The 26,747-nt window shown below is 40.0% G+C and overlaps 1 long non-coding RNA gene across 1 annotated transcript; it reads right to left on the reverse strand.

The window, feature by feature from the left end:
• Positions 1 to 1,066: 1,066 nt before the first annotated feature.
• Positions 1,067 to 25,465, reverse strand: LOC129137155 (uncharacterized). Its single transcript, XR_008539373.1, has 3 exons — positions 24,311 to 25,465; positions 3,403 to 9,632; positions 1,067 to 1,188 (listed from the first exon to the last, which is right to left on the reverse strand). It is a non-coding gene; the product is annotated as an uncharacterized LOC129137155 (long non-coding RNA).
• Positions 25,466 to 26,747: the final 1,282 nt, after the last annotated feature.

Below are 26,747 nucleotides of genomic sequence, written 5' to 3' on the forward strand. Positions count from 1 at the left end.
GAATAATAATCAGTTGAGTCAGCATAATTTATGAAATAAATTACAATATTAAATTAAAAAAATAATTAACCAGGCGTGGTGGTGGGTGCCTGTAGTCCCAGCTAATCGGGAGGCTGAGGCAGGAGAATGGCATGAACCTGGGAGGCGGAGCTTGCAGTGAGTGGAGATGTGCCACTGCACTCCAGCCTGGGTGACACAGCGAGACTCTGTCTCAAAAAAAAAAAAAAGAAAGAAAATAATTCATAGCACAGCCACATCATTCAATAGTATTTGGTAGTCATTAGAATGAAATAGAGCTACAGCAATTGAGCAACAGAAATCTCCTTGAACTAATAGTTAAGGAAAAAATCAAGATGCAGACTAGTATATATAAAATGTGCCCATTCGAGTAAAAGTAACAAATACTTGAATATATTTGAATACCTATATGTATTTATATGTGCATAAAAGAGTAGATGCACATGTTTGTTTGTGTGTATGATTGTTCAAGCAAGGGTAATAAGATAGACTGCTTACCAGATTATTGGTATGAATTATTGTGATTCACTTGTGGGACAGGGACGTAAAGTGGAGAGTTAGATATGTATTTTCATTCTGTAGTTTACGTAAGTGTATATAAGGTATACTATATTTTTGTTATAGATGAAATTAATTTATGTTAAATGACTTAGATTAGAACAAAAAACACAGTGTTAGCACTATATCTACTGACTTAACAGGAAAGCATGGTAGTCAATTGAAAAAATGTGCAGAGCAATGTGGGTAGAGTGTGACCCAGTTTCCAAAAGAGCACAGCAAACAGCTGTACGTGTGTGCCTGTGACTATATATATGTGTGTGTCTGAGCAAAGAGAAATATATAGAAGGATATACAAGTGCTTTTTCACACTGGTACCTTCAAGGAGAGGTGCAATTTACATTTGAGGGACAGTTCTGATTATAACTTTGTCTTTATAAAGTTTTGTACTTTGCACATGTTTAAATAGGGATATAAGAGTTTTCTAAGTTAAAAAAAGCACATATATATTTTTAATTTTGCATATGTTTTTTGAATAAGGATAAAAATATCTTTAAAGTTGGATTTAAAGATTTGAGCCACGGCATGAATACACCTACAGACTGCACAAAGTCAGCCTCGGAGAGGTCTTGCTTGCTATTTGGAGACAATGACCTCTTCTGGCCTCTATACCTATAAATGACCAAAATAATTATGTAAAGGTTAATGCATTATTTTCCAAACAACTCTGGAGTGTACCTGTCTACTTGGAAGGAAGAAGGCTGGACATGATGTGCAACTCACTATGTAACCACTAGAAGATTCTAGAAGATTCTCTGATGTGCCACTCCCACCTTCCTCTCCTGACTGGTGTAAAGGAAAACCCAACCTGGTGCATCCAAGGCTACTTTCCAGGACTGCATTTGGAGGACATTAACTGGAAAGATGCAGATTTTAAGGAAAAAGATTTTGGCCAAATCACTTTGGACAGTTGGAAAACCCCAGCTTGTGCTCACCCTGGAGATGCCAGACCTCTTCAACTTCGGTGCCTCTAAGAATCATAAAATTTCCTTCCTTATCATCTGGAAAATGCAAGCCTGGGCTTTTGCATTCAGATGTTGAAGGCTGCGTGGCCCTGTGCCCTGGGGTGGAGGCCTCTGAGAATGGAGGTAGTGCACATGAACTCGCTGGCCCTGCGTCCTTGTCTGTGAGCCCAGGGATCCCTATCTGGTCTCAGGGATCCTGGGGACTTCTCCATCCCTATTGTTCTCCCTCTTGTTTTGAAATCCCATGACATCTTTCATCGTTCCAGATGTCTATCATTGGCCTGCAAACATTTGGGGGAACACTGTGGGAGACAGAGTTCGTGTGCACAGTGGTACAAGTGGTAGCAGTGCCTCATAACGAGCTACACTGAAAACATTATCATACATACTGGGACTTTTCTGGTTTGCAGTGGAGGATCTGCAAGATAATTTCTTTCCTGTATTGCAACATTTGTTTAATGCCAAATTAATCTGCTTCTTTGGGACTTGGAAACAATCTAATTTCTCCTTAACATACATAATATGTAATTCTCTGAGATGTGTCTATGAAAGTGATTTTCTTAGCACATTTAGTGTTAGCATTCAAACAGGAGAATTGCTCACCTTGCTTCAACCTCTTTATAGAGAAGGCATTTATAGGAAGAATTATGCTTACAGAATACTTCTCTGACTTTAAGACTCTGCCATGTGTCCATCTTTCTTGTGCTTTTTCTAAGTAACAGTTAAAAGTTAAAATGGCCTTGCTCTGAACAGAAACTCCCTCACATGTTCTTGTTAGATGGACCCCATCAGGGAAAAGGCAGAAAACAGACATCCGTATCTGAGAGCCTTTTGATGCCGCAAGCGCCAATGGCCCAGATATAAAAACCTCCACCGAGTGGACCTGGGGGCTGGATATGTCAGCCTAAGGGTCTGTGCTAGTTTCTGGGTATGAGAGTAGATTGGAGGTTCAGGATCAACACAGATGAGAGCAGTTTGTGGATGGGACTGGGTAAATCTTGCAAGCAGAGACACAGTTGAAGAGGAGCTCTTGGGAGGGGTGAGAGGACCAAATAAACAACAAGACACAGGGTCGTGCCAGGGGAGGGCAGCCCAGGTGCTGGCCAGAGAAGGTGTGGGGTGCAGACACTGGGCTGGGAAAGGGTGCAAAACTATGATAATAGCAGAAGCTCAGTTAATTAGAGCAGGAATTTAAAATCCCATTCTGAAGTGAGACTTGGCTGTGAGGGGTTGTGAAGCCCCAGGAAGAGGTGGGCAGGAAACAGAGGAGGAGAAGGGAAGATTCTGCAGCATGGGGGACTGGGGTCTGCCTAGCCCTCCTCCCCATCCAGGCTGGGGGCAGCTGCAGAACTCACTCTGTCAGTGTCAGGGGCCCGGGGTCAGTGTGAGCTCCCTCCAGCTCCCACTTCCATACCTACTGCTGTTATTTCCTTAATTCCTCAAGTGATATGTGAATTCTTTCTCATAAGTAATGAGGAACTGAAGGACAGGTCTCCCTACCCACCCGTTCTGGCTATGCTCTCTGTCCCACTTGCCCACTTGCCCACTTCGTCCTTTCCATGGACACAAGGACCCAGGCTTAAACACCTGAGAGAGTCATCTGCCCCTATTCAGAAAAGCCCTTCAGACTCACAGGAGAATTTTTTGGTTCTCCCATTCATTTATTCCTTCAGTTATTCCTTCCCATTACAAACTTTTGTTAATTGTCCACTAGACAACAGTGAGAACTTCCTCAGGGAAACCTCAGCCAGCCTCATCCCGCACTCCAAATCCTACATGTTCCTCTTCTGACGAGGTGTCCAGGGGACATCAGAGCCCTGCGGCCCAGCTCTGATCCCTGAGAGGCAGCTTCATCCCCTACCTTTCGGAGGAAGGCCTCTTCCTTCTGTGTTGCTGGCTCATCCTGTCCAGGTGGAGGAGAACCGATAGGGTGGTCTCTGAAGGATTTCTAAGCCTCCTTTCAGTTGTAGGTATGCCCCAGCCTCTCTGGGATTGGGACTTTGCTTCGGCCCTGGGTTTCTGTGACTCGGTAGCTAGGGCCTGTCCTGCAGGAGATGTGGGACCCTCACCCTCTGAGAACTTCTGGGAGCTGAGTGAGCGCCAAGCTTCCAGAGCCCTGTGTGACATCATTGCTGACCTAGTCCAGTGGGGTGGGCCACGACAACAGGCACACCTGGCAACTGGTGATGGGGGCTTGGGGCAAGGGGAAAACGTGGGTGGGAAATTATATAATTCTTTACCAAAATGGACTTGAACGTTTCCTTGCTCCCGTGGAGTTTCCATTTCTCAAGGAGAGAGATGCTGCAGGGAATGGGGACAGACTGTGGTGGGGTGTGGCTTCCCGCCAACCTCCCCCTGCCTCTGTTTGAAACTCTTCCCCCTAGTCTTAGTCACACAAGGTCCCCCTGAATCCCTTCAGGTCTCCACACCTGAATCTCCTCACAGCTGGTCCCTGGACTGGAAAATTGTCCTCGCCCTCCCTCAGAGAACCTGGGGTGGAGCAGAGCTGCCTGCAGCAGCTGCTGCCTGTGTCCCAACCCTACCCCAGGCCTGGGGGTCTGGGACCCCTAAGTGTCCTCTCCCTGCTCCCTCCCCGCATCTTAAGATGGAGAGCACTCCGCCCACCTCGCAGGGTTGTGAGAGGCTTCACTGGTGGACCTGTGGAAAGCATCTAGGACAGTGGCTGCTATAGGACATGGTCATGCAAACACTCACTGTTGTTAACTCTGCAGGTCACAGCTTGCTGAGGGTGCCCAGATGTGGTGATGTCCCTGCCCTGTGGATTCAGAGCCTGATAAGCCCTCATCATGTCACTCAAGGACCACGGGGGAGGCTCCTTTACAAACCTGTTCCTTCCTCTTAAATGACTGGAATGAACTTCGGGGCGGAGACCAGGTCTGCCTCATGCCTTAGTCCCACAGAGTAGGGCAGTGCCTGACACAGAGCAGGTATCCATGTGCATTTATTGAATAAGTGAATGAATAACAATCACACATAAGACCTGCCCTTACGGGCATTGGTGCAAAACAGGACTGTTTGATTAGATGCCTGAGTTGCCATCCCTCAAGTGTGGACCCAGCGCCACTGCCCTCCATACTTCCCCAGCCCCATCCCTGAACCCTTAGGAAGGATCAATGTGAAGCTCCAGTGAGCACTCCCATGCTTTTCCTTGGGGCTGCTGAGACAGTGACGGCATCATGGCCTCACAACCAAGTACTGGGGCTCAGCACCCTTGTTCTCAACCTGTCTTAGGGGTTAGGAAGACACTTGGGGAAAGCCCACTGAGCTCTGCTTGCGTCAGACTCTGCTTCTGCTTTGGAGGCCATTTAGAACAGGAAGCAGCAAAGTGTGGGAACCCTTTGAGAAAAGGTTTATGATGTTGAGGTGGTGGGAGGGAGAAGCTGAATATATAGAGGAAAATACATGCTCTCTCCAGGGAAGAGAGGGGTGTGATTCGTGTGACTCCAGAGGGCAGGACAGGGACAAGTGGTTGGAATCACAATAGAACAGGGAAGATCTGGGCTTAGTTAGAAATGTAGAGAAATGCCCCAGTGGCCCCTCCTTCTCCTCGGGCTCTTCCCTCCCAAGGCACCCCTCACCTTGCACTGTGCCCTCCGGAGAACTCTTCTGGTTTCCTGGATATATCAGATCATTTCTTCCTTCCACAATTTTGTATTTCCAAATCTGGCTCAAGTATCATTTTCAGGCTAAAACTGTCTCTGACCCATCCCTGATGGAGCTTCCCACCCTGTGACGTGCACTCTTTTGTACCTACTACAACCCTTTGCCATAGCTTTGAACACACTGGGTTGCATTTACTAATTGTGGTGGATGCAACGATGGCCACACGTTCTTCCTCTTTCTGTATCCACACCCTTGTAATGTGACTCTGCTGTTCCTCGAAGAGTAGGAGTCTTTCTCCCTCCTTGGGTTGAGGCTGACCTTATGATTGCCTTCATCACTGGGACAGTAGCAAGCCTGACGCAAGCAGAGACTTGAAAGGAGTTTATGCATGGGGTTGCAATGATGCTTTTCATACCCTGAGAATCCATGGGAACAAGCCCAGGGCAGCCCTCTGGTTGATAAGAGACCATGTAGAGACAGCATCCAGCTGTTGCAGCTGAGTTATTTTTTGAGCAGCCAGCCCTCAGCTGACCCAACCCCCAGCCGATCTGGCCGCTGACTGCAGACACATGAGCAAGTCCATCTGGAGCTGCAGAGCCTGGCCTAGAACAGAACTCCGGAATGCCAAGTTACATGATCATGAGCTCATTAAATGGTTGTTGTTTCAAGCCACTGCATTTCTGGGTCATTGGTTACATAGCAAAAGATACCTGATATACTTGTTAACTTGGCTGTTTCCCTCACTTGACTTTCAGGAACCTCTGCTTCATCATTTCTGTATCAACATTATCTGGTATAGGTTCTGACATATAGCTATTATTTAGTAAGCCTTTGTTGACTGAGTGGATAAATGACTGATATGTATATGTAGGTGTGAATCTGTGCATAAAACCACCTGCTCAAAAAACTACCTTCTTTATATATTTTAAATAAACTGAATTCAACTTCAGATCTCAGCTTCCCAAACTGATGGAAAATGTAAGCTTATTTATTCTTAGGTTACTCCCCACCCAGAGTTGTGCAGTGACTCCCAGGGTCTAATGAAAAACCCAGGCATTGGAGAAGAATGTCAACAAAGCCTTTCCCCCATCATGTGTGGTGCCTCTAGAAACATTGGTTGGCAGCTTCCATATCCTGCTTGAGCACAAGCACTGTGGCAGACCCAGGAGTCCCATGATAAGGCCGGGCTCCCCTAGGCACTTCTGTTTCCCTCCAGATGCTGCCACCTACTCCAGGGCACCTCCCAGAAACAGGGCCCACTCCGTCCTAATGTCTAGAACTCTCTCCTTCCCTTTCTCAACTCCCTATGCCCCTCTCAGCCTCTTGTTCACTTCGTGTAATGTCAGTGAGCTGAGGTTTTTACAACAGACACCCTGAAAGCCATGCACTTAGGCAGCTTGTGATCTGAGCCCAAAAATGAGGTGGGATAGAAAGAAAATATAGGAAGATTTTATATGAATTTAATGTTTTAATAAATTATCTTTTCATGTGTGTTCTAAGGGCCCTGCACAAGAATTCTCTCAGGCCTCTTACAAGTTGCAAGATGATGAAAAGAGAATTTTTATTTGTGTCATAATATACTGGGCAAGATGCAAAAAGCAGAGACAGCACTACAGGAAGGATACAATAGCAGTTGGGGAGAGGAATAACTTCCCATCAGTTCTTTGTGGCATCTTCATCAGCACACTCCACCTCCTCAAAAGTCACTGCAAGTATTACTGATTCCCTCACACCTCCTCAAAGAGCATCTCTCAAATTCCCACAAGCAGTAATTGCTTTGTGCGCCACTTGTGGCTGCATACATAATTATGCTTAAAAAAATACAAAAGCAAATAGGATAGGAGGTTAACACAATAAAATGAAACTGAAATAAAATTTATTTTTCATATTTACTTGGTGTAATCTTTTCAAGGTGTCTACCCAGGTTTACAGCGAAGAGAGGACTCAGAGAAACACAGCTGTAAAATAATAGGTATCACTCCCTGGTTACATTATTTGTGTGTTGTATTGCTTATATATCATCTGCCTCCTCCTCAAAAATGGAAGGTCCACAAGGACACGAATTTGTCTGCTGTGTTTCTCAGCATATTCCTGGTGCATGGGACAGTGCCTAGCACCTAGGAAGAGCTCAAAAATATTTGGTGAATGAATTCATGAATGTTGATGAGTTTGTTAAATTTGTACTGCTCTCCTTATTTACATCAGTGAAAACAAAGATAAGGAAATAGAGACTATTACTCATATAACTGAGGATTAAATACAATGAGGAAAGAGCTTGTATAATAAAGTGACTGAAAAAAATAAAATTTTCTTCACTTGTCTGTGGAGAGAGATACTCTGCTTCTTGCATGCACATTGTAGGATGTTTGAGCCGATATACCCTGGTCTGGTGGTGTGTATAAATGCACAAAGGCGTTTAATTAAAAAAATCCTGCTCCAATTCAAGCATTATCCTTCAGAAGTTTTTTAAATGAGTAAAAAGGAATATATGAGAGCAGCATAATCTCTACATTTTCTTTTTTCCAATTTTGTAAAAGAGGACAGCGAAGGAGGCAGTTTTAGCATTATGAAAAATGAGCAGATCTCTAAATTGTAAGAGAGGACAGATGTTGTGAGTTTCTGCTGTCATTGATTGAATGTCCATGACCAAGACCATGGTGTTCCACAACTCCAGGGGTTGCCATTTTCTCACAGGCTATGCAAATGACATTTCCTGAATTGCACAGTGCATGGCCTTCACAATTCTATGGTCTGGCCCTACCCACAATATGTCAGACAAAGTCCTATGTGTGTATATTCAATCTTATTCTCAAAGCCACTGTTCAAAGTAAGGGTGATTAATTTTCTTTATTAGAGAACAGCAGGCTATGACTCTGACAGGTTAAATGGCTTGTTGAAGCCTGCAGACCACTCTTTGCAACCTGCCAAACTTTCATTTTGACATGGAGGACTCCTGTTAGCATGTGTTGTAGGACAGGTCTGTTTGCAATGAACTCCTTCAGTTTTTGTTTATCTGGGACAATCCAAATTTCTCTTTCATTTGAATGATAATTTTGCTAGATGCAAGTTCTTGGCTGACAGTTCTTTTTTTTGTTTCAGCACTTTAAATATGTCATTGTCCTTCCTTCTGTCCTTCAGGGTTTTTGATGAAAAATATGCTATTAATGTTATTGAGAATTCCGTGTGTGTGATGACTTTCTTCTTTGTTGTTGTTTTCAAGATTCTCTGTTTTTTGCTTTCAGCAGTGTGACTACAATGTGTCTCAGTGTGAATCCCTTTGGGTTTATCCTGCTTGGAGCTGTTAAGCTTCTTGCATATGTAAATTCGTGTCTATTCGTTGGTATTTATTCTACTATATATTAATTTGAGATATAAACTAAAGTACAAAGATAATTATATAAAAAATTTGAGAGTGGTTACCTGTAGGGAGTGGGAAAAAATTATGGTATGGGGAAAGGAATTTCTGTTTTCCTTAACAAGCTTTGCAGAACAAGTTGACTCTTCAAACTGAGTGCATGTATAACTTTGATAAGGTAAACATTAAATTTTAATAAACGGCAAAAGATAGAAACAATCTACAAAAAACGAAATACAAATGGCTCAACCACACTCATAATAACACAAGTGAAAAGAGAGAACATTATCACCTATCTGATTGGCAAAGGTCAAAAAGGTTGGTAACACACTGTATTGACAAGAGTGAGAGGTGACAGGCATTCAGATACATTCTTGATACAATTACATCAGGTTGCACATGCCTTTTGGCCTAACAATTCTACTTCCGCAAGTTTATGCCACGGGTACACTCACTAAGGTGCTCATAATTATGTATGCACAAAATCAGCATTGTTTGGAACAGCAAAAGATTTGAAGCAAATGTTCACCAGTAGGGGACTGGAAAAATAAAGTTACATCCATACAATAAAGCACCATGGAACCATAAAAAGGAATGAGGACATTCTAATGTACTTACATGAAAATATCTCTAGGATATTATGCTAAGTGGAAAAAAAGCAAGATTTAGAAAGTGTATATGGTATGATTCCATTTGTGTAAACAAGAGGAAAAGGGAAGAATTTATATATATATGTATTTCCTTGTATATTCATAGAAACATTTCTATTTTGATACCAAACAATTTGTTTCCTCTGGAGAATGGAACTGGGAAGCTAAGGGTAGAATTGAGAGGGGGACATTGTACCCCCTTATGCTTTTTGGATTTGAATGATGTAAATGTATTACTTATTCAAATAAATTAATTCAAATAGTATGAATAAATGACTGAATGAATAAAATAATTCATCTAATGAATAGAAACACACATTACACATTCCTTTCTGCAAGTCAACACGAGAGAATTTTATTCACCTTTCACTTACTTAGTCTCAGCTTCATTATCTTTCTGTTCTTTTGTTCTATCGCCTCTTATCTCTTCACCTCTTTTTCAGTGTCCAGTCAGGCATGAGGCTGTCCAGGAGGGACAGAATGACCACCAAGAAGACACAAAATAATATTTTAGTGATATAAGCAAGTTTTATAATCTGATCCTAGTATTGTTTACTCAGAAATACCTAGAATGGACCAGACATGCATGTCACCAGAGAGACATATAGAGAAGCCAAACCCTGGCTAATAAATTTATAAGAAACAGACCTGGTTGGACTAGATATTCACATTATACTGAGCAACACATTCTGTCCAATAAACAAAATGTGTTAAGAAGATTACTAGATCACAGGTCTTCAAACTGCATTACTTGGAAAGCAGAATCTTTCCAAAGAGTGCATGGGCACAGTCTTAAAGGAATCCATTTTCATGTTCTTAATTTTCTTATCTCATTTAAAAATCATCTGCCCAAGAAATCTCCTACATCCCCAATAGCCCTTTCCCATTTTGAGAAAGAAACATTTATCTATTAGCTATCCTAGCTCTTATCACGGTGCTTCTCCAGCATTACTAGATATTACCAGATTGTCTTCAATGATTTTACTAGTTTATAGATCTACCTAAGAACTGGCATTGTCAATCTTTTTAATTTTTTAAACGTCACAGGTGTGAAATAGTACCACAATGTTGTTTTCATATGAATTTCCCTGATTATTAGAAATGTTGAGGACATTTTCATGTTTACTGGTATTCAGTGTTCTTCTGTAAAATGATTTTTGTACCGTGTACCCCACTTTTTATTGTTTTCTTTCTCATTTAGCATTAAAAGTTTCTTCATATATTCTTGATACTAATCCTGTGTTGGTTACACAAATATACACGTCTTTAAGCATTCAGGACTTCTATCTGTGCTCCTGGACAATTTCAGTGTGCTAAAGTTTTAATAGAATCAAATTTATTGGACTTTTTCTTTCTGGCTTATGCTTTTTGGTCTTCTTTAAAAAATCCTTTCCATTCCCTAGGGCACAAGTATATTCTCCTATATTTACTTCCAGATATTTTGTTCCTTGCTTTTAATATCCTTAAGTCTTTAATTTACCTAGAATTGATCTTTAAGTATGATATGAGATAAGAAAGATAATCGAATAACTAATAGTCTCATCATCCATTGAGTAATCATCATTTCCCCCACTCATTTGTAATGACATCCCTATTGTAGATCAAAATTTCTGTAGTGTGTGCTTGCTTCTAAGCTCTCTATTCTGTGTAATCTGGGGAAGTTTGGTCTATTTATATACCAATACTATGATTTCTTAATTATTACCATCTTAAAATAAATGTTGACTTCCAGTTGGGTGAATCCAAACATTCTGTTCTGTAAAAACTTTTTGTGTCCTCTTTCTACATATACTGTGAGAGTTAGCTTTTTAGGTCCCACCTCCCCCCAAAAAAATCCCTGATGGAATTGCAATTGATACCATATTGAATTTATAGATTGATTTTGGGAAATGGCTATCTTTATTTTTAATTTTTTTTTTTTTTGGAGATGGAGTCTTACTAAGTAGTCCAGGCCAGCCTCAACGCCTAGTCACAAATGTTCCCTGACTTAGCCTCCTGAGTTGATGGGACTACAGGCACAGGTTACCACGCCCAGATGTCGTCTTTAAAATATGGAGTTATTTTCCATCCAAGGACACAATCTAATTCTCCATTTACTTAAGATGTTCCTAATATTTTTCAATGAAGATTTTTTAAAGTTTTCTAACAGATCTTGGACACCTTTATTGATATTTAAAATGTGTGTGTGGGGTGTCATTGTAAAACACACTATCTTACAAATTATTCCTCGTGGCAGCTTTTTAAAAATGACTGTACATTCTCCACATCTCCGTTTGAGACATGGAGACTAATTCTTGTTGCCTTTGCTCTGGGATGGCTTTAACACTTGCTTTTAACAAGTAGGTTATGGCAGAAGTGATGCTGTGTGACTTCTGAGGCAAAGTCAGAGAAGGCCATGCAGCTTTCTCCCAGTTTTCTTGGAATGCCCATTTTCTGAAGTCTCCCTCTCAGATGTTTCATATAATAACTCAGCCACCATGCTGTGAGAAGTGTAAGCCTTATGGAAAGGTTATCAATAGGTGCTCCTGTCAACAACCCCAGCTGAACTCATTTCCAGGCATAGCAGGACATGTGTGAATTAGAAAATTATCCTAGAAAAGGATCCTCCATGCCAATGGAGCTCTTCCAATCCTGCACTCCCAGCTATTTGAGACTTCTGCAGTAAATCCTCATACATCATAAAGCAAAGAAGAGCCATTTTCATTCTCCCATTTTTTTTCAAACTTCTGGCCCACAGATTCTGTCAACATTATCAAATTTTTGTTCTTTTATATCACTAAGTTTGGATAATTTTGACATAGTAACAATAATCAGAACACTCCTTATTGCCATTATAGACATGCAACTTAATTTTGTACATTTATCTTATATTTAGCAACTGTGTTAAACTCTCATTCATTCTAGAAGTTAGTTTTGGGTGTTTGATATCAGAAGTCGTCATGCTTTTTCTTAACAACCCAGACAAGAAATATGTTAGGTTGGTGGGCCACATTGTTTTTTGTTAAAACTGCTCAACTGCTTTTGTGGTGTGAAATCAGACACAGACAATATGTAAAAAATGGGCATGGCTGTGTTCCATTGAACCTTTACAGAAAGAGGAGCTCCTTGGGCTACAATTTGATGATACTTCTTTATATAGATTATTATTTATTTGTGGTTAATGACAGCTGTGTTTCTTCCTTTCCAGTCAATAGTCAATCTGACAATGGGATGTACATTTTCAGTGGAGGCAAAAATTGGTTATTCAATGGGGGATAAAAATAATCTTGGATATTACAGTTGTTTGTGACCCTATAAAGGGCTATGGTACATATACATGTGTACAGCATTTCTGTGGTATAAAATTATCAGGGGAGGAGTGGCAATTATTGGAAAAGAAATGCCTGAAAAGGCTCCTTAGGGAAGCAAAAACTTTTAAAAAAATGTTACAATTTACTGCTCTGGGGTTAACATCATCCAGTACCATGTCAATAGAAATAGTAAATCAAGCAAGCCATCTTATCTTATTACTAAATTTAAAAATAATGCTTTTTTTTTTTAAACTATGATGGTATCTAGCTAACTAGATATGACATTAGCTAGCTGGTATCACACAAACTCTCCCACAAGGAACAACTATAAATGCTATAAAATAATAATATTTTTGCAAACTGTTTCAAGCCATGAGATAACCATTAAGGCAATGAGGACTTGAGGGATTAAAAGCTTAAAAGCCTGAAGGCAGGGAAACTCAGAAAAGCGAGCCTTTTTTATAGCTCATATTTTCCCTTTGAGTCTTCAGCAACAGCCCAGAGGCTGAGAAGCTCAACAGAGCCTTTAACAGTCTCCAAAAGCTAAGGAGACAAATATAAAAGCTCCATTCTGCTAAGGACAGGCAGTCCTGCATTTTACTAAGGACAGGCAGGCTTTCAACTCCAATCCTTGAAAGTAGTAGAGAGGGAAAATTGGAAACATACCAGACCTCACACTGTCTGAAATACAGCTTCTAATTGTAGGAGAACTGTTTTGCCATGGCACCCTGTGACCTTGCGTGCTTTCACTTAGGCCATAAATGCAAGGATCAACCCCAGACTGATCCAAGTATTGGCAGAACACCTTGAGATCCTCCCAGGAACATGGCAAGATGGGCAATCTTGTGAGGAGCTGTCACAGATCATTTCCCATGTGCCTCTCTGTCTTGTGGGAGGCTACCACAAGGCAGTTTCTGATTTGCCTCTCTGGTTCTAACAAGACATGGGACTTTCTGCCTCTCCTCCATCCTTGAATACAGTTTTCAGGCTATAAAACTGTTTAGCTGCCATATGGAATTGGCTCTTCCACAATAAAGCTCCCTATAACTCATGTTGCCTATCATCTGGCCCCTTTGGTTCAATGACATTCTATGGGACATGGGGAACTGAGAGCATGTGATCTTGTTAATGACAGCTGTGTTTCTTCCTTTCCAATATTCAATCTAGTATTAGGGCATACATTTTCAGTGGAGGCAAAAATTAGTTCATCTAGAGGCTCCAGGAGGGAAATATGCATTTCCAAATTGCCTCTGGTTGTTAACAGAATTAATTTCATTACAGCTGTATGGCTGAGGTCCTTAGTTTTTGCTACCTGTTAGCCAGACTGCTCTCAGCTCCTAGAGGCTAGTCTTAGGTCCCTGCTTCATTGTCCCCTCTACTGGACCTCTTATATTTCCAATCTCTTTTTCAGGAAGGGCTCAGATTTTAAAGGCTTGCTTGATTAGGCCAAACTTTCTCAGATAATATTCCCTTTAATTATCCCCAAAAGATTGATATAGTTTATTACTTACACAGGCAGCGTGAATAATTCAAAAGTCAACTGACTAGTAACATTATCATAGGAGATATTGATCATATTCATAGGCTCTTCCCACACTGAAAGGATATTCTCTGACCACATTGGAATGAAATGACAAACCATTCACAGAGGAAATTTGGGAAATTCATAAATATGTATTAATTAGGCAATACATGCCTAAATAATCAGTGGGTCAAAGAAGAAATCAAAAGGGAAATCGGAGACTACTTTGAGATGAATGAAAATGAAAACACAATATACCAAAACTTATGGAGTACATCTAAAAAAGTGCTTAAAGGGAAATTTATAGCCGTAAATGCCTATATAAAAGAACAGAACAATTTCAAATCAACAACCTAAACTTCCACCTTAAAACACTGGAAAAAGTATTAGACCCCAAACTCATAACATGCAGAATATAGAAAAATAATAAAAATTAGAATGAAAATAAAATAGAGAACAAGAAAATAGCAGAGAAAATCAACAAAGTCAAAATATGTTTCTTCGAAAAGATTGACAAAATTGACAAACCTTTAAGTAGACACTGAAGGGAAAGAGAGAGAAAATTCAAAGGACTATAATCAGAAAAGAAAGAGGAAACATTACTACTGACCTTACATAAATAAAAAGGATCACAAAAGAATATTATAAACAATTGTATGCCCCCAAGTTAAGTGAAATAGACTAGTTCCTTAAAAAAAAAAAAAAGAAAACCTCCACAAACTATCAAGATTGATTCAAAAGAACCAGAAAGTCTGAATAGACCTATAACAAGTACAGAGATTGAATTAGTAATCAGAAACTTTCCTCGAAGAAGAGCCCAGGACTAGATGGCTTCACTGGTTAATTCTACCAAATAAGTAAAGAATTAACACCATCTTGTTAAAAAACCAGAAGAAGAGAAAACAGTTCTCAACATATTCTACGAAGCCAGTACTACCCTGATAACAAAACTGACAAAGGCATCACATAAAAATAAAACTATATACCAACATTTATTATAAATATAAATGCAAAAATCCTGCACAAAATATTAGCAACATTTATAAGCAAATCTAGCAACATTTAAAACATGATCAAATTGGATTTATCCTAGGAATGCAAGCTTGGTCCAAACTGTGAAAATCAATCAATGTAATAAACCACATTAACAGGATGAAGAAAAAAAAATCACGTAATCATCTCAATTGATGCAGAAAAAGGCATTTGACAAAATGCAGTACTCAACAAACTGGGAATAGAAGGCAACTTCCTCATCTTAATAAAGGACATCTTTGAAAAACACCCACATATATCATACTTAATGCTAAAAGATGGAGAGGTTTCCTACCAATATCAGATATATTTTTACCACTTCTATTCAACAATGTACTGGAAGTTCTAGGCAGGGCAATTAGGCAAGGAAAAGACATCCTGCCTGGAAAGAAAGAATTAAGACTGTCTCTATTTGCAGATGATATAATTTTATATGTAGAAAATCCTAAATGATCCAAAAAACAACTATTAGAGCTAATAAACAAGATCAGTAATGTTGCTGGATAAAATATCAATATACACAGATTATTTATACTTCCATAAACTTGGAACTTGGAGGATGCACACTTTCTGACTTCAAAATGTACTACAAAGCTACAGTAAACAAGATACAGTAGCATTGGCATAAGGCTAGACATATAGATCAATAGAATTGAATTGAGACCTCAGAAATAAACCCAAACATTTATGGTCAATTGATTTTTGACAAGGGTGCCAAAAAAATTCAATGAGGAAAGGTAGTCTTTCAGCAAATGATGCTGCTACAATTAGATATCTACATACCAATGTAGTTGGACCCCTACCTCATACAGTATTCACAAATTAACTCAAAATGGATCAAAGTCTTAAATGTAAGAGCTAAAATTATTAAATGATTAGAAGAAAATTTAGGTGTACCGCTTCATCAGCTTGAATTATGCAACAATTTATTAGATAAAAAAGCAAACAAATAAAATACTTAAAAATTGAGAGTCATCAAAATTAAAGACTTTTGTGCTTCCAAAGACTCCATCAAGAAAGTAGAAAGACAACCGTCCTCTTGAATGGAAGAAAATATTTTCAAATCACATACTGTTAAATGTCTAGTATTCAGCATATATAAAGAAGTCCTGCAACTTATAGTTGTATTACTCACAACAGTAAAGAGTAGAAACAACACAAATATCCATTGTGGTAGGCTGAAATATGCCACCTCCTCGCATGGTATTCACACCAAATACCTAGAACATGTTAATATTACTTTGTTTGGAAAAAGGTTCTTTGAAGATATGATTAAGCTAAGAATCTTGAGATAATCCTGGATTATATGGGAGGGTCCTAAATCCAATGACAAGTGACTTCGTAAGAGAAAAGCAGAGAAAGAGACATGAGTCAGACAGAAGAGGAGGAGGAAGAGACACAAAGACCCAGAGGAGAAGGAGAATGTGAAGATGGAGCAGTGAGAGATGAAGGCACAAACCAAGGAACGCCAGCATCCACCAGAAACTGGAAGACAAGGAATGGAGCCTCCCCTAAAACCACCAGAGAGGACGTGCCCTTGCTGACACTTTGGTTCTGGACTCTGGCCTCCAAAACTAAGAGATAATGAATTTCTGTTGTTGTAAGTCATCAAGTTTGTGGTAATTTGTTACAGCAGCCACAGGAAACAAATACGCCCATGAACTGAAGAATGAATCAATAAAATGAGGTACGTTCATATAACGGAATACTATTCAGCCATAGCAAGAAATGAAGTACTGGTTCATGCTATAACGTGGATGGACCTTGAAAACATTATGCTAAGTGAAAGAAACCAGTCGTGAAAGACTACATATTACATGATTCCATCGACATAAATATCCAGGATAGGCAGATTTTATAGGACAGAAAGTACATTAGTGGTTTCCAGGAGCCGAGGGGAAGGGATAACGCGGAGTGACACTAATAGGTATGGTGTTCTTTTGGGGGGGAGATAAAAATGTTCTAGAATAGTGGGAATGTTTGCACTACTTTGTGGATATATTTAATGCTAAAACCACTTAATTGTACACTTTAAAAGGACGTCTTTTATGTATATTAATTATATCTAAAATTTTAAAAAAGTGAAGCACTAAATCCAGCCCATACTCAAGGGCAGGGGAATTAATATCTACTTCCAAAGGATGGTATATCAGAGAAATTGTGGACATATTTCTAAAACCACCAGTAACTACTCTCTGTCTACAACTTATTTTCATTCCTCATACATGCAAAATACCACTTCCCAAGGCCCCACAAAGCCTCATCTCATACCAGGATCACCCAAATGTCCAGCAATACGTACTTAAATGCATATAGCAGAACTACAGAAGCCAAAGCAAAAGACAGCATTCTAAAAGAATCAGAAAAAGAGACACATTGCCTTCAAAGAAGCAGCAGGAAGATTCTCACTGACTTCTTAAGAGAAATGATGAGGTAATATCCTTAAAGTTTTAGAAAAAATTGCCAATGTAGAATTCTATTCCCATCAAAAATGTTCTTTAAAAAAATGAGAGTTACTAAATGCAATGTGGTATCTTGGGTTGGATCCTGAAACAGGAAAGTGATATTTGTGGAAAAACTGTTGAAAGCCTAATGAAGTCTGCCATTTAGTTAGTAATATTACACCAATGTTAATATCTAAGCTGCGGCTGGGCGCAGTGGCTCACACCTGTAATCCCAGCACTTTGGGAGGCTGAGGTGGGAGGATCACCTGAGGTGGGAGTTGGAGACCAGCCTGACTGACATGGAGAAACCCCATCTCTACTAAAAATACAAAATCAGTCGGGCGTAGTGGCACATGCCTGTAATCCCAGCTACTCGGCAGGCTGAGGCAGGTGAATCGCTTGAACCCAGGAGGCAGAGGTTGCACTGAGCTGAGATTGCACCATTGCACTCCAGCCTGGGCAACAAGAGTGAAACTCTGTCTCAAAAAAAAAAAAAAAAATCTAATTTCTGACAATGTACCATGGTTATTTAAGAACCATTAGTGGAAGCTGGGTTAAGGGGCAGTATTTTCTGTCCTATCTTTGCAACATTTCTGTAAATCTAAAATTATTTCAAAAACAAAAGATTTCTTTTCAAAAAATGAAGGCTAAATAAAGACATTTTTCAAAGACCAAAAGAGAGAACTTGTCACATCAAAGGAAATAGTAAGGCAAAGACGCTGAAAAAGAATCAAACCAGATGGAAGCGTGGGGATGCATAAAGGAATGACAGGAAATAGGGAAGATAAACACGTAGGCAAAACAAAATTAATACTGGCTATATGAAGCAATCAAAATCATATATTGTGGAGTTTAAATATACATGGAATGAAAATACAATAGCATGAAATGTGAGAGGGATGGTAAATGGAATTAAAGTGTTCTAAGGCCCATGCTTTGTCCTGAAAGTTGGTGAAAGTGTTAGCTAAATTCTACTGCCATAAATCAACTATTCATATTGAGGAAGTAGGCTAACCACTACAAGGATAATAAAGTGTATAAACACGGTATATAACTAATTAGCTAATGAGGGATGAAATGGAATAATTCAAAAGGAGAAAAAGAGACAGAGACAGAGAAATATAGCTTTGGCGAGATAACGAATATTAAAATGGCAAATTTAAAAGAATCCTCCAAATTTTTCTACATTAAGTATGAAGTTTATTGTAGGGTTATTTTGAGAGGGAAGAAGCAGATACTCTATTAGAGCACAGACATGTTCTTCTGGTTTATATTCTAAAAGTTTTTATCACGAATGTCTTGAATTCTATGCATTTTTTGTATCTACTAAGAAAACCATTTGTTCTTTCCTTTAATAAAGTGATGTGTTAAGTCACATGAATGGAGTTTTCTAATGTTAATTATCCTTGTATTCCTAGGATAAACACAACTTGGACATAATTAAAAGTATGCATTCCTGAATTCTGTTTGCTATTTTTACAAATGTGAGCTTGTCAAGTCTATGTTCACAGTGAGTGGACCTTCCTTATAATTCCCACGTCTACTTTTAATATTAAGTTTATAGTTGTATTAGTCTGTTCTCATGCTGCTAATAAAGACATACCTGAGACTGGGTAATTTATAAAGGAAAGAGGTTTAATTGACTCACAGTTCCACATGGCTGGGGAGGCCTCACAATCATGGCTGAAGGTGAATGAGGAGCAAAGTCATGTCTTACATGGTGGCAGGCAAGAGGGCATATGCACGGGAACTCCCTTTTATAAAACCATCAGATCTTGTGAGACTTATTCGCTATCATGAGAACAGCACAGGAGAAACACACCCACATGATACAATTACCTCCCACCTGGTCCCTCCCATGACACATAGGAATTATTACAATTCAAGGTGAGATTTGGGTGGGGACACAGAGCCAACCCATATCAATAGTGGTAGTAAATGAGTTGAGGAACGTTTCCCCATGTTCTCTTCTTTAGGACCATAAACAACAGAGATGACCTAAGGGATACATATTTAATAGAACTCTCCTACTAAACCATCTGGGCCTGGTGTTTCTACAGGGAGTTTTTAGCTACTGTGATAATAAAATAATATATATATATATTTGGTCTCTGCCCCCAGTTTTTGATGCAGAGCTCCTCAATCCTGAAATGTCTGGGTGATGGGAGCATCTTTGGTTTTAATGACTATTGGTGAGCTCCTGGATTGTTTTAGGATGGGGGCTATTCACTAGAGAGACCAAGCATGATTAGGAAGTTGGACATTTTAGCCCCACCCTCCATCCTCCAGGGAGAGGAAAAGGGCGGGAGACTGAGTTAAATAATTGGTTATGCCTATGTGATGAAGCTTCTCTAAAAAACCCCAAACTATGGGAATTGAAGAGCTCCTGGCTGGTAAGTACACTGAGGTACTGGGAGGGTGGTGCACCCAGAGAGGGCACTGAAGCTTTGACTGTGTGGCTCCCCACCTTGTCCTGGGCATCTCTTCCATTTGGCCATTCTTGAGTTGTGTTCTTTACAATAAACAGTAAAAGTAAGTGAAATGTCTTCTTGAGTTCTGTGATTTCTTCTAACAAATCATTGAACGTAAGGAAGGGGTCGTGGGAGCCTCCAGTTTGTAGCCAAGCCAGACAGAAATCGTGGGTAACCTGGGGACCCATTATTTGCAACTGGCCTCTAAAATGGGGCACAGTCTTATGGGACTGAACCCTTAACCTGTGGCAGGGGGTCTGCCACCATCACAGGGTTGTTAGCATCAGAATTAAATTATAGAACAGCCAGTTAGTATCTGCAGGGATGTAAAAAATTCCTTGGTTTGGAAAACCCACACATTTTGTGTCAGAAGTGTTGTGAGTATAGGAAAAACTGTTTGTTTTCTTTTTTTAACTATTGATTGAATTCACTTAATGAATATGATCTATTTACTTGCCTATTTTTTTGTGAATTTGGATTTTTTGTAAATTATACTTTTCTACTACATTATATTATCTAAAGATTTACATTCATTGGGTAAGGTAATTTATATTATGTATATTAAATCTAATCTTCCTATATTTATAACTCCCTTATCATTCCTAATTGCATTTATTTGTGGCTTTTTTTTTTAAATCTAGATCAATCTTCCCACTGGTGTGTATATCTATTTTTACAAAGAACAAATTTTTGCCTTTATTGATACTTTTTTTTTCTATTTAATTTGTTTCTTCTCTTACCTTTATTTTTGCCTTCTATTATATTTGGATTTAGTTTCTTAGGGTTTTTTTTCTGGCTTCTTTATTTAGATGCTTAGTCTATTAATACTGAGAAATTTGTCTTCTCCAATAATTATACTTAAGGCTATAAATTTTCCTCTAAATACTTTAGTCACACCCCAAAAATAAAGTTCTAGTTATTTTCTAATTTTCATTATTTTTTATTGAGGAATGTGTTTTTAAATTTTCAATGTCTATATCTTTTAACTTTTGAAAAATTAAAATACAACATACATACTTAAAGATGTCAAAGACTTTAATAAATTTGCATAAAACTACCAGCAAGGCCAAGGCATAGAACTTTGCCAGTTCCCTAAGAACTCCCCACATGTCACCTTTCAATTACGACTCCTTTTTCCTTCCCAAAAGATCACCACTATTCTGACCTCTAACGCTGGAGTTCAGTTTCACATATTTTCTAACTTTAAATAAATGGAGTTATACTGTATGTGCTATTTTGTATCTGTTTTCCATGACTTTGACTCTATGGTTCAGGTTCACATATTTTTGAAGTTTATATTAATGGAAGTAAACAGTATGTATTCTTTTGTATCATTGTATTTTGATATACTTTATGTGAGATTCATATCCGTTGTGGTATTTACCTAGAACTCATTCGTTTTCAGTTCTCTTTACTATTGCATTACACGGAAACAGCACAATTTATGGATCCATTTTATCACTGGGTTGACAATGGGTGTTTTTCAGTTTGGGGCTATTGTGAATAGTGCTGCTATGAGCATTCTTGTCATATCTTTTGGAGTAAATGGAATTCCTGCGAATAGCTGACTTCAGTTCTCTCTCCTTACTCACTAGAAACTGGAGGGCTAACGCTATCATATGTTTGCACTGACCAACATATACAGTGATAGAGGCCACTCTAACCTGCAACCTTCCAGGTCCACAAAATCTAAAATAATGAGCCTCCCAAAGAAGTGGTAAGAAAATTTGCAGTCAAGGGCCTGGGAGCACATGACTCGTCAGCTCCAGAGCAGCTCCCTTGGCACTTCCTCGGCCACCCTCTGGATGGAAGGCAGATGATCAACACTGCACAACATTAGCAGGCGAGGGTCCCATCTGCACACCTGTGGGGCTCCTCTCCAGAAACACGAGTCGTTGTTTAAATCATAAATAATAAATCATCTTTGATTTCTGACAGGAGGGTGGAATGATAAATTTATCTTTGTCTTGGTTTTGAGGAATGCAATAAACAAAGAAGGAAGCAGGTAACGCCTTTCCCCAATTCTCGCCTTCTGGATGAGTTACTCTCCATAGCTGGGTGTTTTCAGAGCTGGAAGGGCTGGCAGGAGGGCCTTGGTAGTGGAAATGTCTGGCATGGGCTCAGCTTAGCTTGCCTCCACCAAGAGCCTTGGGAATCTCTCAAGAAGGGAGCATGGCGAAGCCTGGCTGCTGTGGCCTGTCTCTGTACCCAGGGCTCAGTCTTCTGTCTTTTTTTTCTCTCAAAACCTCAGTCAACAAAAATAAGCGTGTTCCTCTAGATCATACCATGAAAACTTTTTCCATTTGTTTCCTATACTTCTATGGATCCTTTGTTAGAAGTCTGGCTTGGTTCTTGCCAGCAGGTCAAATTTGTCCAGTTAACAGAAGGTTAAAATACATATTGAAAGACATAAAAACTTAACTCTCATGCACTTTCTCAAACCGATACATTCTTAATATCTTCAGCTTCACTCTTACTTTCTGAAGAAGAGATTTTCATGACATAGTTTTCAGAGGAAATTTTCCATCCCAATAGCTAAACACTCAGTAATAGGTTGCCTTAGGTGGTTAGGTCAATATCATGCATCCCAATTGATTGGGATGGTTCTGACTATCAAAAGAGAAAGTATGGGGGAAAAAAGCAAAAATCAAATGTTATCTATGGGTTTGGAGCATGTGATGGTTAATTGGTGTAAATTGGTTAGGCTATGGTGCCCAGACATTTGGTCAAAGGCCAGGCTAGAATATTGCTGTGAATGTGTTTTTTTAAAGGTGCAATTAACACTTAAATCAGTAGACACTGAGTAAAGGAGATTATTGTACGATCCATGATGTGGTGGGCTGCATTCAATCAGTTGATGGTCTTAAGAAAGAGACAGAGCACCCCCACCCACCCCCCACCAAGGAAGAGGGAATTCTGCTAGTAGACAGCCTTCAGACTTCAGCTGCAACATCAACTCTTCCCTGGGTCTCCAGCTTGCCAGCCCATCCTGCAGATTTCAGATTCACCAGTCCCACAATGGCATGAAACAAATCCTTGAGATAAATCTCTCTATACGTATCTGCATCCAGTTGGTTCTGTCCCTGTCAAGAACTCTAATACAGAGGCCACATTGTCAAGGGTCTGAGATAACATGCCAGTGGAAGGAGATTGGTACTCTGTGTCTCTGCCTCCTCCCAGATTACACTCACTGTGCCTTCTTCATTAGTCAGTCTATGAGTGCACAGGAGTGTAGACAGGAATACTTGAGAGTTTGGGAAGACTGGGTCAGGAAAAGGGATAGGGAAAGGATATTCATAGTGGGGGTGGTTTTTCACCATCAGCAAATTAAACTGTGGAACACACGCTGCTAGAACCAAGATACACTTTCTGGTTCCTAAGTCAGGTGCAAACCCCTACTCTTTCTCTCAGCTTTCCACTCCTGCTGTGGTGGTCAGGGGTATTTGGGCCATCCTCACCCTGACTCAGTTGGAAACTGTCACTGCTTCATACTCCTGTTAAACATGTCCAAACCAGCAGCTGCTTAGCAGCCTTTACCTGTCAAATGTCATGCTAGACACTGAGACCAGGGAGAACTCTTTAGCCAAAGAAGCCTCCAAGAAAAGAAATCCTGCAGAAGCCTAGCTCAATGGGCTCACAGTTTATTCACTTAGTGGCTGCTAAAAAGTCTTGATGCATCCCCGTTTTAAACTATTTACTGTCTGGCTCATTGAAGAAAATGTTTGCTGAGCCCTGAATTATTCACTGTGTGTGTCTCTTCCCTAAGGAAGGCAAGGACCAACCTCTGTTCATTTTCCTCCTCACTCTGTCACCCTGTTCATCTTGCTGCCATTGCTTTAGTTTAAACTGGACCCACAAATCTGAGCTATGTCAGCAATGAGGTCACACAAGGTTCCTGGAAGCCTTAGTGACCACTCCGAACCCAGTTGGAGATTGCAGTTCTAAGAGCTTTCTGTGAGAGAGTGACTTTAGTTATCATTTCACAACAAATTAAAGAAAGTAGCATTTCTCCTGGAATGTTACCTAGAACCACAAGAAGTCATAGAACATCGTTAATCACCTTATTTCCAGATGCAGGTTCTCCCTGATTGAATGAAGCATCAATTCAAGAGTAACAGCCTTACCCTTAACTCTTCTAGTAAGATGAGGGGAGATATCTTTCTCCAAGAATGGGAATTCGGTGAATAAACTGGTCTTTCCAAGGGGCGAGAATCAGATACAGAAAAAAAAATATGGATATAATTTTGAAAAGGCTTTATTGAGGCAAAAAGCATAGCGTGGTTTCTGGGATGTCTAAGCCATTCAACAATCTTTCCATTCCCAATGAACAAATGGAATGAAGGAAGGGAGGTAAAAAGGAACACGAATATTTGAATCTTACCTTGATTAAGAAGACTCAAGTTCGGCTGGGCGCGGTGGCTCACGCCTGTAATCCCAGCACTTTGGGAGGACAAGGCAGGCGGATCACGAGGTCAGGAGATTGAGACCATCCTGGTTAACACGGTGAAACCCCGTCTCTACTAAAAATACAAAAAAATTAGCCGGGTGTGGTGGTGGGGGCCTGTAGTCCCAGCTACTCAGGAGGCTGAGGCGGGAGAATGGCATGAACCCGGGACGTGGAGCTTGCAGTGAGCCAAGATCACGCCACTGCACTCCAGCCTGGACGACAGAGTGAGACTCCATCTCCAAAAAAAAAAAAAGACTCAAGGTCTTAAGATGATCTGCTGGTCATAGACAAAGATGTATTTCTCAGTTACTCAGATCTACGGTCTCTGTAGAGTGATCGACAACAGCTGCAAGGATATCTCTAGAGGAGACACCACCTTTTTATTTTTGTGAACTTTCAAAGGTGTATTTTTATTATGAACAGCATTGCATAGGCGGAGGGCATGAAAGGAAGAAGATTCGGGACAAGAGAATGAGAGGAGAGTTAGGTGGTCTGACATGTGTCTCCAAAGAGGAGGTTGATGTTTAACAAAGGAATTGGGGTAACAGGAAAAAACAGGAGGGGATTGAAGAAGGATGGAAGACCAAGGTCTGGGGAATGAGAAATGCCAGCAGGGAGGACTGTGCTTCCTGGACCCTACTGTCCCACCATGAATAGGCTGGAGAACCACTCTTGCTGAGCCGGTTACTCTATCCTAGATCCCGGGGCCCATCGAAGATGCTAAAGTGTGATGATTTGCAGATAATTGGAAGCCAATGAGGAAAGGAGAAGGTGTTCCAGGGTCTCTGTACCCTAAAGGCAGAGAGAGAACTGCAGCTACCTAGGGAAGCAGATGGAGTGAAACTGTGAAACTGAAACAATGCCTGGAGAGAAGCAAGAAATGGAAGAGTAGAGGGTCAGCCTGGGACTGTGGTTGGGACCCCCTCCATGGCCCTGCTGCTCCTCACTGTTCTGGGCCCATGGAACTGTGGACACCCAGGACTCTTAAAAATTGGGAATCAGCAAAAGTTTAAAAGTAAAGTAAAAGCACAAATGGCAGAATATGAAAAAAATTTATTTGAAAACAAAAACCATTTCTGTGGAGGTGTGGGTGTATATATATATATGCATATGTGTGTACATATATTTGTATAAATGTATATATGTGTATATTTATACATATTTAAGTTAAAGTTTTGGAATTGTGGATACCATCTGGAAATGTAAAAACTAGGATATCAATGGGAAACACTACCTTCATCATTGTTGCTCTACTGGATATGGAAACTAAACTCATTCAGTGTTTGAGCAATTTTATAAATCAAACCATAAACAAGCGGATTCTGGGAGGGAGGTGGAATTAGGGTGCAGAGCCCCAGAGGATCTGCAGAAGTAAATATTTGTTGCATCAGGTGTTGTAGTCCACAGCGTAAACACAGCACGCACGCGCACACACACACACACATGCGAGCACAATACACTCTCCTTCTGTCTGAATTTTCTCTACCCTGAACTTGTCCTCTGGCAAGTTCTTAAATAAACTCATCACATATTTGCCTTCTGCTTGAAGATGATGCTCTTTGTTAGACACATATTTGATAAGGGAATACACTAAAAGACACTTTGTACTACTCAGGTTTAGATGTGAACACTCACACTATGCAGAGGGAAAGCAGGAAATTCTGAATCAGGACATCTTGGTCAAGCCGTAATAAACTGATAAGTCTCCTTCTGATTCGTTAAGTGTAATTCCTTACAGGAGAAATGGCTGCCCCCATTAAAAAGGTAGATAGTCCCTTTATTTTACACTAAAAATTTATTGAGAAAACTTATATGCTTCCAAAGAAGAAAATTCATATTAGAAGTTGGAAAAACCACAAGTCATCATTCCACTAAACCATACTGCAATACAAGAGTTTTAAAGTATTCAAACTTTACCAAAATATACAAATACAATGTATTAACATTGTCTCCACATAAAAACCCTCTGGTAGTGAGATATGACTGCGTTTAATCCTATTGGATACAGTAGACTAGGAAGGGGAATTTGATCCTCTTTGACCAACCTTCTACCTGGGCACTAATATTTCAAGGTAGGTGATGCTGAGCTACCAGCTGGGAGAAAGAATCGGATCATATTTCATAGAATAATTGAATGCCTGGCTAGAAAGGACCTGGGGGTCATGAGCACAAAGCCTTCAGTTTCTAAGTAGCAACATAGGGGCCCAGGAAGCTCATGGGAGTCTGCTTGTTTTCCAGAGGTCCTGGCAAGAAGGGAAAGCCCAAATGAGCCTGGACCTGATAAAACAACAGGGCCAGCCTCAATGGAATTGGAGACTAAGTGAAGTAACTCAGCAATGGAAAACCAAACGTATGTTCTCACTCGTAAGTG

Source organism: Pan troglodytes, chromosome 16 (assembly GCF_028858775.2).
Source record: "Pan troglodytes isolate AG18354 chromosome 16, NHGRI_mPanTro3-v2.0_pri, whole genome shotgun sequence".
NCBI classification, from domain to species: Eukaryota; Metazoa; Chordata; class Mammalia; order Primates; family Hominidae; genus Pan; species Pan troglodytes.